Source organism: Lycorma delicatula, chromosome 13, assembly GCF_047948215.1.
Source record: "Lycorma delicatula isolate Av1 chromosome 13, ASM4794821v1, whole genome shotgun sequence".
Taxonomy (NCBI): Eukaryota; Metazoa; Arthropoda; class Insecta; order Hemiptera; family Fulgoridae; genus Lycorma; species Lycorma delicatula.
In genome coordinates, this window is record NC_134467.1 from 42,790,163 (window position 1) to 42,801,028 (window position 10,866).

At 34.1% G+C, this 10,866-nt stretch overlaps 1 protein-coding gene across 1 annotated transcript in view; it reads right to left on the reverse strand.

The window, feature by feature from the left end:
- LOC142334069 (uncharacterized) overlaps positions 1-1,733 on the reverse strand; it is an 86,690-nt gene extending 84,957 nt beyond the window's left edge. The window contains exon 1 of the mRNA XM_075381736.1: positions 961-1,733. The gene's annotated coding sequence lies outside the window, so the exon portion shown is untranslated. The remainder of the gene's footprint in view (positions 1-960) is intronic.
- Positions 1,734-10,866: the final 9,133 nt, after the last annotated feature.

Here is a 10,866-nt window from a genome sequence, read left to right on the forward strand (position 1 = left end):
TGCAAATGTTTTTGGAAACTTCATTATAACTGACCGACAACTTTATATTAAAAATTTATTAAGATATATTTATAAATATAGGAACACTTTCAAGGTGAATATCTGGAACGATCTCTATAACTTTTACAAACAGCAGCCTGAAGAAGTATAAGATTGAATTTTCTAATATAACCACCGTACACAAGCAAATAACATGTATCAGCACCCAGCTTATTAATAGGATCCCTTGCCACCTTATTTAGGAAAGAAGCAATAAAAAATTTTATTTTAACACAGATCAAAGGAAATGGATAATCACATTTTTTTTAATTTATAACTTTCCATTTAATCTACTACAGTCTAATTATCCAACTTATTATCTTAAATAATAGCAATAATTATTAACTTAAATCATAAATTAATGTTATTAATCTGGATCACTATCATTATTATTTCTCCTTAATGATTTATAGTTATTATATTCTAACATTTATAACAATCCAGAATTGCTTACTTTTGTTATTACAGATGATCTATTATTTATTTAAGTTACTAATATTAAATGTTGCATTAACATTTATCTATTGATGTATCCAATACTTTTAATTGGTGTAATGAGTTTAAGCAGTTGAAAATCTAATAATGTATATAAATTGCATACTTCTAGGCTTATAATCGTGAGTTGTTGGTCTCTAATATAATTAAATAAAAAAAACAAATTGAGAAAAATATAATAACCGATTACCCCCACCAGCAAACAAGGGTTGTTTTATCCTGTCAGTTAGCGCCAATTAAAAAATAATATTATGTTGTTTATAATTTACTTTAGCATATGTATAAGTATTATGTATGAGTATATTTACTTTGGGTATTACTATTGTATCTTCTTATGTTATTGTACTCTGTATTTATATTAAAATCTATGGAATTTAATATTACATAAATAAGTTGCATACATCAGATGTTCCCTCAATTACTTACAACATCTTGAGAAATCTACTTTTCGTATACATCTTGTATTGTCAATTTTCTTTCCTCACTCAAAAAGTTAATATTTTTATATTTATTTATTTCTGTTACTCTTAGTATTTCCTGATACATCCACATATGTATTTAAAAAAATAAAATGTGATTTAACGAAATCTTTGCTATCCCTGGACTTGCCTTGTCCTATATTTCTGTTGGAAGCCACTACTTCTATATAAATATGATGTTCACGACATTTTTTCTGGAGTACCGATGCAGTATAAGACTTATAAAAACTTGGTTATGTCTCATTTTTAAATTGGTTACGTCATAAAACACACGTAGAATATAAAAATTAAATAACATAAATACTTACATTGGAAATTTAAGAACTGTAACAAGAATAAATCAGAAACTTACAAATCACAGGTAAAGTATACAAACGAAAATGCAATATAAACTACTCGATCACGACTTGTCATAAGAATGAAACAACATCAATTATGCCAATTCACATCAAGAGAAAAAAATTAAAATGTACTGTTATCAATGATATTGCTGAACTTAAAATTTTTTAAATGTACTGTAGTAACACTAATACGCAGGACAGAAGTCAGCTCAGACGAAGGTAAAATTTTACCTTAAAATAAAGTATGCGTAAGTCCTTTGAAATACTCTTGAACTTTTCAATGAAAAAGTTTTAAAATCGAATTTAAGTTTTTGACAACTGTATTACTGCATTACCAATATTCCAGAGCGAAATTAGTAAGACACTGAACTGGGTTTGGAAAAATTAGGTTTAGGTTAATTACCACCCGGTTTATTTAAACCCCTGACAAGTTGGAAGGAATGTCATTACAAAAGTGACTAAGTTTTTTTTTATAGATAATATTTCATTATGATTATCATGTGATGATACTTACTGCTAACCAGATTGAATAAGTAATAATAATGGAAATGTACTGGTCTATATTCTTCGCAGAGATATTTTGAATAAGCTTGGATTTGGGTAACACCATTCTTTCTACGTGACCAATTTTAAGTCTATAAAAGTGATTCACCCCAAACAGCATCTCAGTACGTTAACATTTTCGATCCCTCTCATGTTATGTTAATGAACCAGACGTCTTTATTAAATTTTCCCTTAAAATTATCACTTAACAGCATTTTCATCTACTTTATCCATGCATGAGCAAACAGTACACGACGGAAGCTTTTTGAACGAGCGAATTTGGTTTTGAAGTACACATAACTTCTGGTTATGAGAGGTTAATATTCTTACTTTTCAGAGAAATATTTCCTACAAGAAGATGATGCGGATTTGTTGTTATTGTCATGGCATTTCTCCCGCCACCACCGATTCGGTCGCCCTAAAACATAAGACCGAATGTCTGTACCACAAACGACTACTGAGACTCGAAACAGTTTAGCGACCAGTGTCCTAAATAACTCCTAGAGCTTACCTAACAACGTGAACGGACTAAGTACGGTACCATACACCACCGGCTTACGTGTCCCAACCGCTCACTTGCCATATATTTACTAAAATGGTTAGGCGCACCCCGTCAACTACTAAAAAATATATAACATCCATAAATTAAAATTTACTTCGTCTAGACAACATTTGCTGCCACGCCTAGGTCGCTGAATGCCAGCAAGTACCTGTCTACCATATTAATGCGCTTGGAGCCTTAATTGGCTGGTGGCCAGCCATATATATCTCTACGTTAGCTTCACACAGCAGTGCGGTTGGAGTCTTTTCCCTTAGGTAAATTACTGATGTAATTTACATAACACGGTCCGACAATGCGGCTCTTGCCACACTGACTCGCCGCTTGTGAGTGCCCAATTTTCCCCTTCACCTCTACATTCCAGGGTGGCTCGGTCTCTGGCCCCCATAAGAGCAGGGCAGTCAGGTGTTCATTTGACTGAACCTCTCCGCAGACGCTCAGCTTATCAGAAGCCAGGCGGAACCGAAACAGATATTGGTTTAGCGGATTTGCTGTTGAAAAATTTCATTAAATGCCTATTGTGGGTGCCCTGTAGGAAAGTTGAGATTGATGAAGTTTTTTCTCAAGTAGAAAATAAAACGCAGGGCACGTTCTGCCTGAACAATAGGCTTTCAGGGACGTATGTTGGGAGGATAGATAGTTTTTTGCACGCCGCTCTGAACCGAGTGACAGAAACGCTGAGAATGTATCTTGACATCTCTATTACTAGGAAAAACAATAATGTCAGATTGCTGGAAACCGTATTCCAACACTGAATTCCTTTTTTTCTCTTTTCCTGTTTAGCCTCCGGGAATTACCGTTCAGTACTTCAGAGTATGATATGTGTGAGTGTAAATGAACTGTTGTCTTTACAGTCTCAGTTCAACCATTCCTCAGATGTGTGGTTAATTGAAATAGAACCACCAAAGAACACAGACAGTATCCACGATCTAGTATTCAAATTCGCATATAAATAACTGCCTTTACTAGGACTTACACTGGAACTTTCAACTTCCAAAATCAGCTGACTTGGGAAGACGCGTTCAACACTAGACTAACGTGCTGGGTAATTCCGAATTCCTGGAGTAAGTTATACTCACTACTCTGTTAACCGCAGTACAGTTTTTTTGATCCTGTTTCCGGGGCACATACGCAAACAATAGAGAGTATGTGGGCGTCAGTTACAAGCAGAAGTAAGCGTGATTGTGGGACGCACGGAGATCTCCTTAGTTCATAATTCTGTGAATACCTTTGGAGAAGCCGCAATCAGGGGAAAGAGTTGTTATATCAGTCACTGGGTAAAATTCACGCTTTCGTCCATTCACTGAGGAGACCGAAATAACCTTTCATAATTTATTACGCTTCAGCAACATTAGGTTACGGTAAGGTATTTTTTTGCAAATGAAGAGTCTACAGCTGAAAAACCCCGTTGCTATGTTTGTTCTTAATTTTTCGTTTTCTTTTATGTTGTTTTCGCCGGTGAGGACAGGATGCGTACTGAGATTTCCGAATTCCTACCTGTTTAGAAAATTGTAGATGCATTAGTTGAAACACCGAGAAGTGCTCTTTTGTATGTCAACTGAGGCGAGTTGACATCACCTTTAGTTGGTTCTGATTACTTGGTCAGCATGGTACAGTGTATTTTCTGTCGTCTTCGTTCGAGCCTTTGAAGAAGCAGAACTCTGGCATGGCCGTTTAACTTATATAATTTCCGGTTTACAGTAAAGGGAGGTTTCTTATTGGTCGAGTCAATTATCACAATTCCGAGACTGTTGTTGTCATAACCACCGTACACTAATAGACAAAATAACAATTCTTCCATCTAGCTATGGGTACATTTTACCTGGCAGTTATGCAACTTCATAAACTGTTTTATTTTTGTATTTAATACATTCACAATGTAATATTCAACAGAAACCTATCAACCTTGCGGCGGCTCAAAAGGTTATTCAGCATAAGATATCTAATATGGATAAACTCAGCGGGAAAATTTGTCTGCCCCTGCAACCTGCTTAGATATGAATATTTCATTAAGATGTTGCCAGGCTTTAAAAACTTAACTGAATACTATGCTGGCTCTAAATAAACGTTTACCGTCGCGCTAAATTATATTTATTATTTTTTAATAAAGTAACTGGAGGCAGGTGCACCAGTCGCATCACACAGACAATAACAGCGACAGCGGTGACTGTCGCACTCCTTAAAAAATCGAAATTACAAAAAAAAAACCGAAATGGTTTTCAAATATTTATCTGAAGAGTATTTGCAAGGTCAAATCTGCTGAAGGTCAAAATCAGTTATATGCCCACAATATTTCTGTTAATTAGTTCTTAAATGCGCCACTGAAACGCTATATTGGAATAAGAAAATAAATAAGTTTTTTTTTTTTTTTTTTTTGTCTTCAGTCATTTGACTGGTTTGATGCAGCTCTCCAAGATTCCCTCTCTAGTGCTAGTCGTTTCATTTCAGTATACCCTCTACATCCTACATCCCCAACAATTTGTTTTACATACTCCAAACGTGGCCTGCCTACACAATTTTTCCCTTCTACCTGTCCTTCCAATATTAAAGCGACTATTCCAGGATGCCTTAGTATGTGGCCTATAAGTCTGTCTCTTTTTTAACTATATTTTTCCAAATACTTCTTTCTTCATCTATTTGCCGCAATACCTCTTCATTTGTCACTTTATCCACCCATCTGATTTTTAACATTCTCCTATAGCACCGCATTTCAAAAGCTTCTAATCTTTTCTTCTCAGATACTCCGATCGTCCAAGTTTCACTTCCATATAAAGCGACACTCCAAACATACACTTTCAAAAATCTTTTCCTGACATTTAAATTAATTTTTGATGTAAACAAATTATATTTCTTACTGAAGGCTCGTTTAGCTTGTGCTATTCGGCATTTTATATCGCTCCTGCTTCGTCCATCTTTAGTAATTTTACTTCCCAAATAACAAAATTCTTCTACCTCCATAATCTTTTCTCCTCCTATTTTCACATTCAGCGGTCCATCTTTGTTATTTCTACTACATTTCATTACTTTTGTTTTGTTCTTGTTTATTTTCATGCGATAGTTCTTGCGTAGGACTTCATCTATGCCGTTCATTGTTTCTTCTAAATCCTTTTTACTCTCGGCTAGAATTAGCATCATCAGCAAATCTTAGCATCTTTATCTTTTCACCTTGTACTGTTACTCCGAATCTAAATTGTTCTTTAACATCATTAACTGCTAGTTCCATGTAAAGATTAAAAAGTAACGGAGACAGGGAACATCCTTGTCGGACTTCCTTTCTTATTACGGCTTTTTTCTTATGTTCTTCAATTGTTACTGTTGCTATTTGGTTCCTGTACATGTTAGCAATTGTTCTTCTATCTCTGTATTTGAACCCTAATTTTTTTTAAATGCTGAACATTTTATTCCAGTCTACGTTATCGAAAGCCTTTTCTAGGTCTATAAACGCCAAGTATGTTGGTTTGTTTTTCTTTAATCTTCCTTCTACTATTAATCTGAGGCCTAAAATTGCTTCCCTTGTCCCTATACTTTTCCTGAAACCAAATTGGTCTTCTCCTAACACTTCTTCCACTCTCCTCTCAATTCTTCTGTATAAAATTCTAGTTAAGATTTTTGATGCATGACTAGTTAAACTAATTGTTCTGTATTCTTCACATTTATCTGCCCCTGCTTTCTTTGGTATCATAACTATAACACTTTTTTTGTAGTCTGATGGGAATTCCCCATTTTCATAAATATTACACACCAGTTTGTATAATCTATCAATCGCTTCCTCACTTGCACTGCGCAGTAATTCTACAGGTATTCCGTCTATTCCAGGAGCCTTTCTGCCATTTAAATCTTTTAATGCTCTCTTAAATTCAGATCTCAATATTGTTTCTCCCATTTCATCCTCCTCAACTTCCTCTATAACACCATTTTCTAATTCATTTCCTCCGTATAACTCTTCAATATATTCCACCCATCTATCGACTTTACCTTTCGTATTATATATTGGTGTACCATCTTTGTTTAACACATTATTAGATTTTAATTTATGTACCCCAAAATTTTCCTTAACTTTCCTGTATGCTCCGTCTATTTTACCAATGTTCATTTCTCTTTCCACTTCTGAACACTTTTCTTTAATCCACTCTTCTTTCACCAGTTTGCACTTCCTGTTTATAGCATTTCTTAATTTCCGATAGTTCCTTTTACTTTCTTCATCACTAGCATTCTTATATTTTCTACGTTCATCCATCAGCTGCAATATATCGTCTGAAACCCAAGGTTTTCTACCGGTTCTCTTTATTCCGCCTAAGTTTGCTTCTGCTGATTTAAGAATTTCCTTTTTAACATTCTCCCATTCTTCTTCTACATTTTCTACCTTATCTTTTTTACTCAGACCTCTTGCGATGTCCTCCTCTTCCTCAAGCTTCTCTAAATTCCACCGATTCATCTGACACCTTTTCTTCAGGTTTTTAAACCCCAATAAATAAGTAAACTTATTAAATGTAAACTAACCAAACTTAACCTAAGCTCGATATCCTTGACTAGCAACCGTAGGTTAAATTTTGTTAGGTTACATTTATAATTTTATTTATTTATTTTCTTATTTCAATACAGTTTCAGTGGCGCCATCTAAAAACTAACTAACTACACAAGTGGATATATACTGAATATCTTGTTTAATATAATCGGAAATGAGAAAAATTTGCAATCATCGGTTAAGATTTTTTTCCTATTCTTCATCCCTTTCAAGGTCGAATTTCAAAAATCTAGAAATTGGTTTTTAGATATTCACATGAAGATTATTGGTGTTATACACATACCAAAAATCAAGTTGATATCTTCATTATTCGTTATGGAGAAATTTAAAAAAAAGGTAAATATAATTGTTATTCTATTTTAACACTTTAAGCTAGGAATTTCAAAAAATCCTTTCTTAGTATGCGCTTACACCGCAAGAAGAACGAGTGTACAAATTTATCTTCATTAGTTGCTGGGCGTGGATTATTAATGACTCGCTACCTGTTATTTTATATATGTAACCTAGTAAAACCTGGCAATCCTAACACTCGTCATGAACCGAGTAATGATTGTATAAGGGTAGTGTAAATGAAATGAAAGTACTCGCTTATAAAAAATTATACTAACAAGTATGGTGGAACATAAAAAAATAAAAACAATTTAATCAGTATACAAATAACATTTAGGTTACGTTAAATGAACTAACAAATTAAATATTTCTGTTTGTATTAATAAACTGTAATTAATAAATACTTAAAAATACAATAATTTTAATACAAGCATCTTTAAATTGTTACGATAATCTAAAATTAGAAAATGCAGTTCGTATTTTTAACTAAATTAAATAACAGGTTATTGCCTAGATATAGGCATTTGAAGGGAGTTCTTTCCGCTTTGGCGCAAGGTTTTGAGAAGTTGGCCTCCCGGCCCAAGGAGGTCAAAGTTGTGCAGGCACCATCGGTTCCAGCTGCTGTACGACTGAGGCCCCGAAGTCGTGCGTGGCAAACGTGAGGCTAGCCAAGCCTTGCCGTAGCTCGAGGTATTGTTTGTAAACAAGGTTGAGCGATCTACTAAGACCAGTAGACGACTCAAGCAGAACATAACAGTTGCCCTTTGTGGCAAACGTAAAAACCTCAAAATTAGGGAAATAAAGAAACCAGCTAGGGTCTAATGGTAGTTGTCAACGATAAGCAGACTGTCCCAGTCATCGCGGAGTCTTCTGTGGTGAAGAAGCTTAAGGTCAAGGTTGACCCAAAACGCAAGCGTAGGCCCAGATCATTGTCTAGGATATTGATCGGCGACTATCTCACAATGATATTATGTCCCTTACTAGGAAGCAGAACTGAGACCTAGTAAGGGAACTGAGTCCCTTACTAGAAGCCGATGAGGCCGCATTTAAGCAAGAGTGTAGGCTACTCTTCAAGACTGGGAAACGTGATGCCGTCACATTACAGTATTTTTGAACTTGGTGCTTGTTTCTTCAAGAAGTTTGTGTCAGAGGGTAGGTACGATTTCACTAACTTTAGCATGGCGATTTGCTTAGAGTTGAATCCAAACGGTCCTCAAAGTTCGAGCTGAAGTGGGAGACTAGAGGTTATACTCAGCTCCCGAACAGACCAGACCTGAGGCACTCTGGAATATTTTCGTTTACAGTGATTAGCACTCCAACCACTAAATTTGTTAACATATGCTGTCGTAGAATGGAAATTATCGAAACAAATGGTATTGTAAAACGGGTACATAGGGTTTTAGGTGGTGGTAGAATGGCAATAGAGTTAGGAAAGCGGGGTCTAAAGTTTAAAAAAACAAAAAAGCCAAAAGTTCAGGTTACGGCGTGTGCCCTTCCTTTTTCCTGTTCAGCCTCCGGGAATTACCGTCAGAAATTACTTCAGAGGGTGATATATACGAGTGCAAGTGTAGTTTTGTACAGTTTCAGGTCGACCATTTCTGAGATGTGTGGTTAACTGAAACCCAAAGAACACCGGTATCCACAATCTGGTATTCAAATCCGTATAAAAATAACTGTCTTTACTAGGACTTGAACGCTGTAACTCTCGACTTACAAATCAGCTGATTTGGGAAGACGCGTTCACAGGTTGTGCCAGAGAGCTAGAAAAATACACTTACATTGTTTCTTTATATTTTTTACATCTATTATTAAAATTAAAAACCTACGTTAAATGTCATTTATCTTTTAATTATTATCTACTATTGTTACATAATTTTTGACCGGCGTACATTTATAATGACACTGAACGATCGTATATGTTGTACCAGAATATTGTTCAGCAATTGTCGGTGGACAATTAGAAGGCAAATCTTTATTAGGGCGGAATTTACCGATGTGAATGTCTGTCGAGTAATTTGCATCAGTGGCATCTCACAGAGGGCGACTTCTGACTGTTCTGTTTCTATTGATGATGAATTTTTACACCCGTAATGGATTTAAATTTATTATTATGGTCTTGTATTATTTCTTTTATTGAATATTTTTCGTTGTCATAGATACATATTAGTAATTTTTTACTTTTCTGTAGTTACTAACTCTTGTCAAATACTTTTTTGATTAAATACGTTGCTCAAATATACGGTCTACTTAGGATCTTATTGTAGGTTTTTACTTATTTTATTTAATAGTTTATATTTTTATGGTAAATTTTATTACAAAGTTTTGATTTTCATGTTAATTAATATCATTTTCTAAATGTTGATATGATCTGCAGGGAAAAATCGGTCCGACTCGTTAATATTATTTTAACAACTAAATCGTTTTTTTCATATTTGAGTAAATAAAACGACTCATAAAATTGTAAAATTTCACTATTTATTCCAAATTAATTCAGATTTTAACGGGCAAATAAAACAATACAAGTTGTTTTGTTTTCAGAACAGCAGGTGAAAAACAAAACATTAGGATTAATTTATTTTAAATTAATATTTTCAATATAACCTGATAAGAGCCGATCGCAAATCAATAGAAACGCAAAACAACAGTGTTGTTTTTTTTACGTGTAACGCTGCAAGGATGTTAGATTAATCTACAAAAAGTCCCCTTTTAATGCTTCAAATTTAAAAGATGTAGCAAAAGTTACGATCTAATTAAACACATGAAATCTAACAATAGGGTTTTATTTAATTTTTAATAATAATTTGAAAAACAAACATTCCTATATCTTAAATTATGTATTTTTAACAAGATTTCTTTTTTTTTTTATTTTATTTTTGAATTTATCTACTGAATAAATTTAGTAGCTTATAGTATTATATGCATTAATTAGAATAAATATGTGATTTTTATGGATGCTACCTTTTCAGGAGACGCTGTAGTTTATTTTGATATCAGAAATGAATTCCCGAACCGATACACTAAAAAATATTACATCCAGAAAAATGTTCGCTGCCATTCCCAAAGAGGAGGGCGGCATTAAATTTAATAACTTTGCGATTAAAAATGCAGAGAAAAAACTTGCCAAAATGAATTCCCAAACCGATAAACATAAAAGTATTACAATCACAACAATGTTCGCTGCAATTCCCAAAGAAGAGGGCTTAAAATACAATTACTTCGGAATTAAAAATGCAGAGTTAAAACTTGCCGAAATCAGTTCCCTAACCGATAAACATAAAAGTATTTCATCCACAAAAATGTTCGCCGCAATTCCCAAAGAGGAGGGCTTAAAATTAAATTACTTTGCGATTGGTAATTGCAAAATTACCGAAACAAAAGTTGCAGAAATGTATTTGAAATCCGAGAGTCCAAAATATATGTTATTAAACATTTGGCCGAGCAGAGAAAACGTTGTCCATTTTTTCTTTAATAAATCGTATTCGTTTTGTAGCAACTTCAAATATAACTTCATGAATGCTTTTACCTACATCAATAGCATAAATGATATGCTAAATA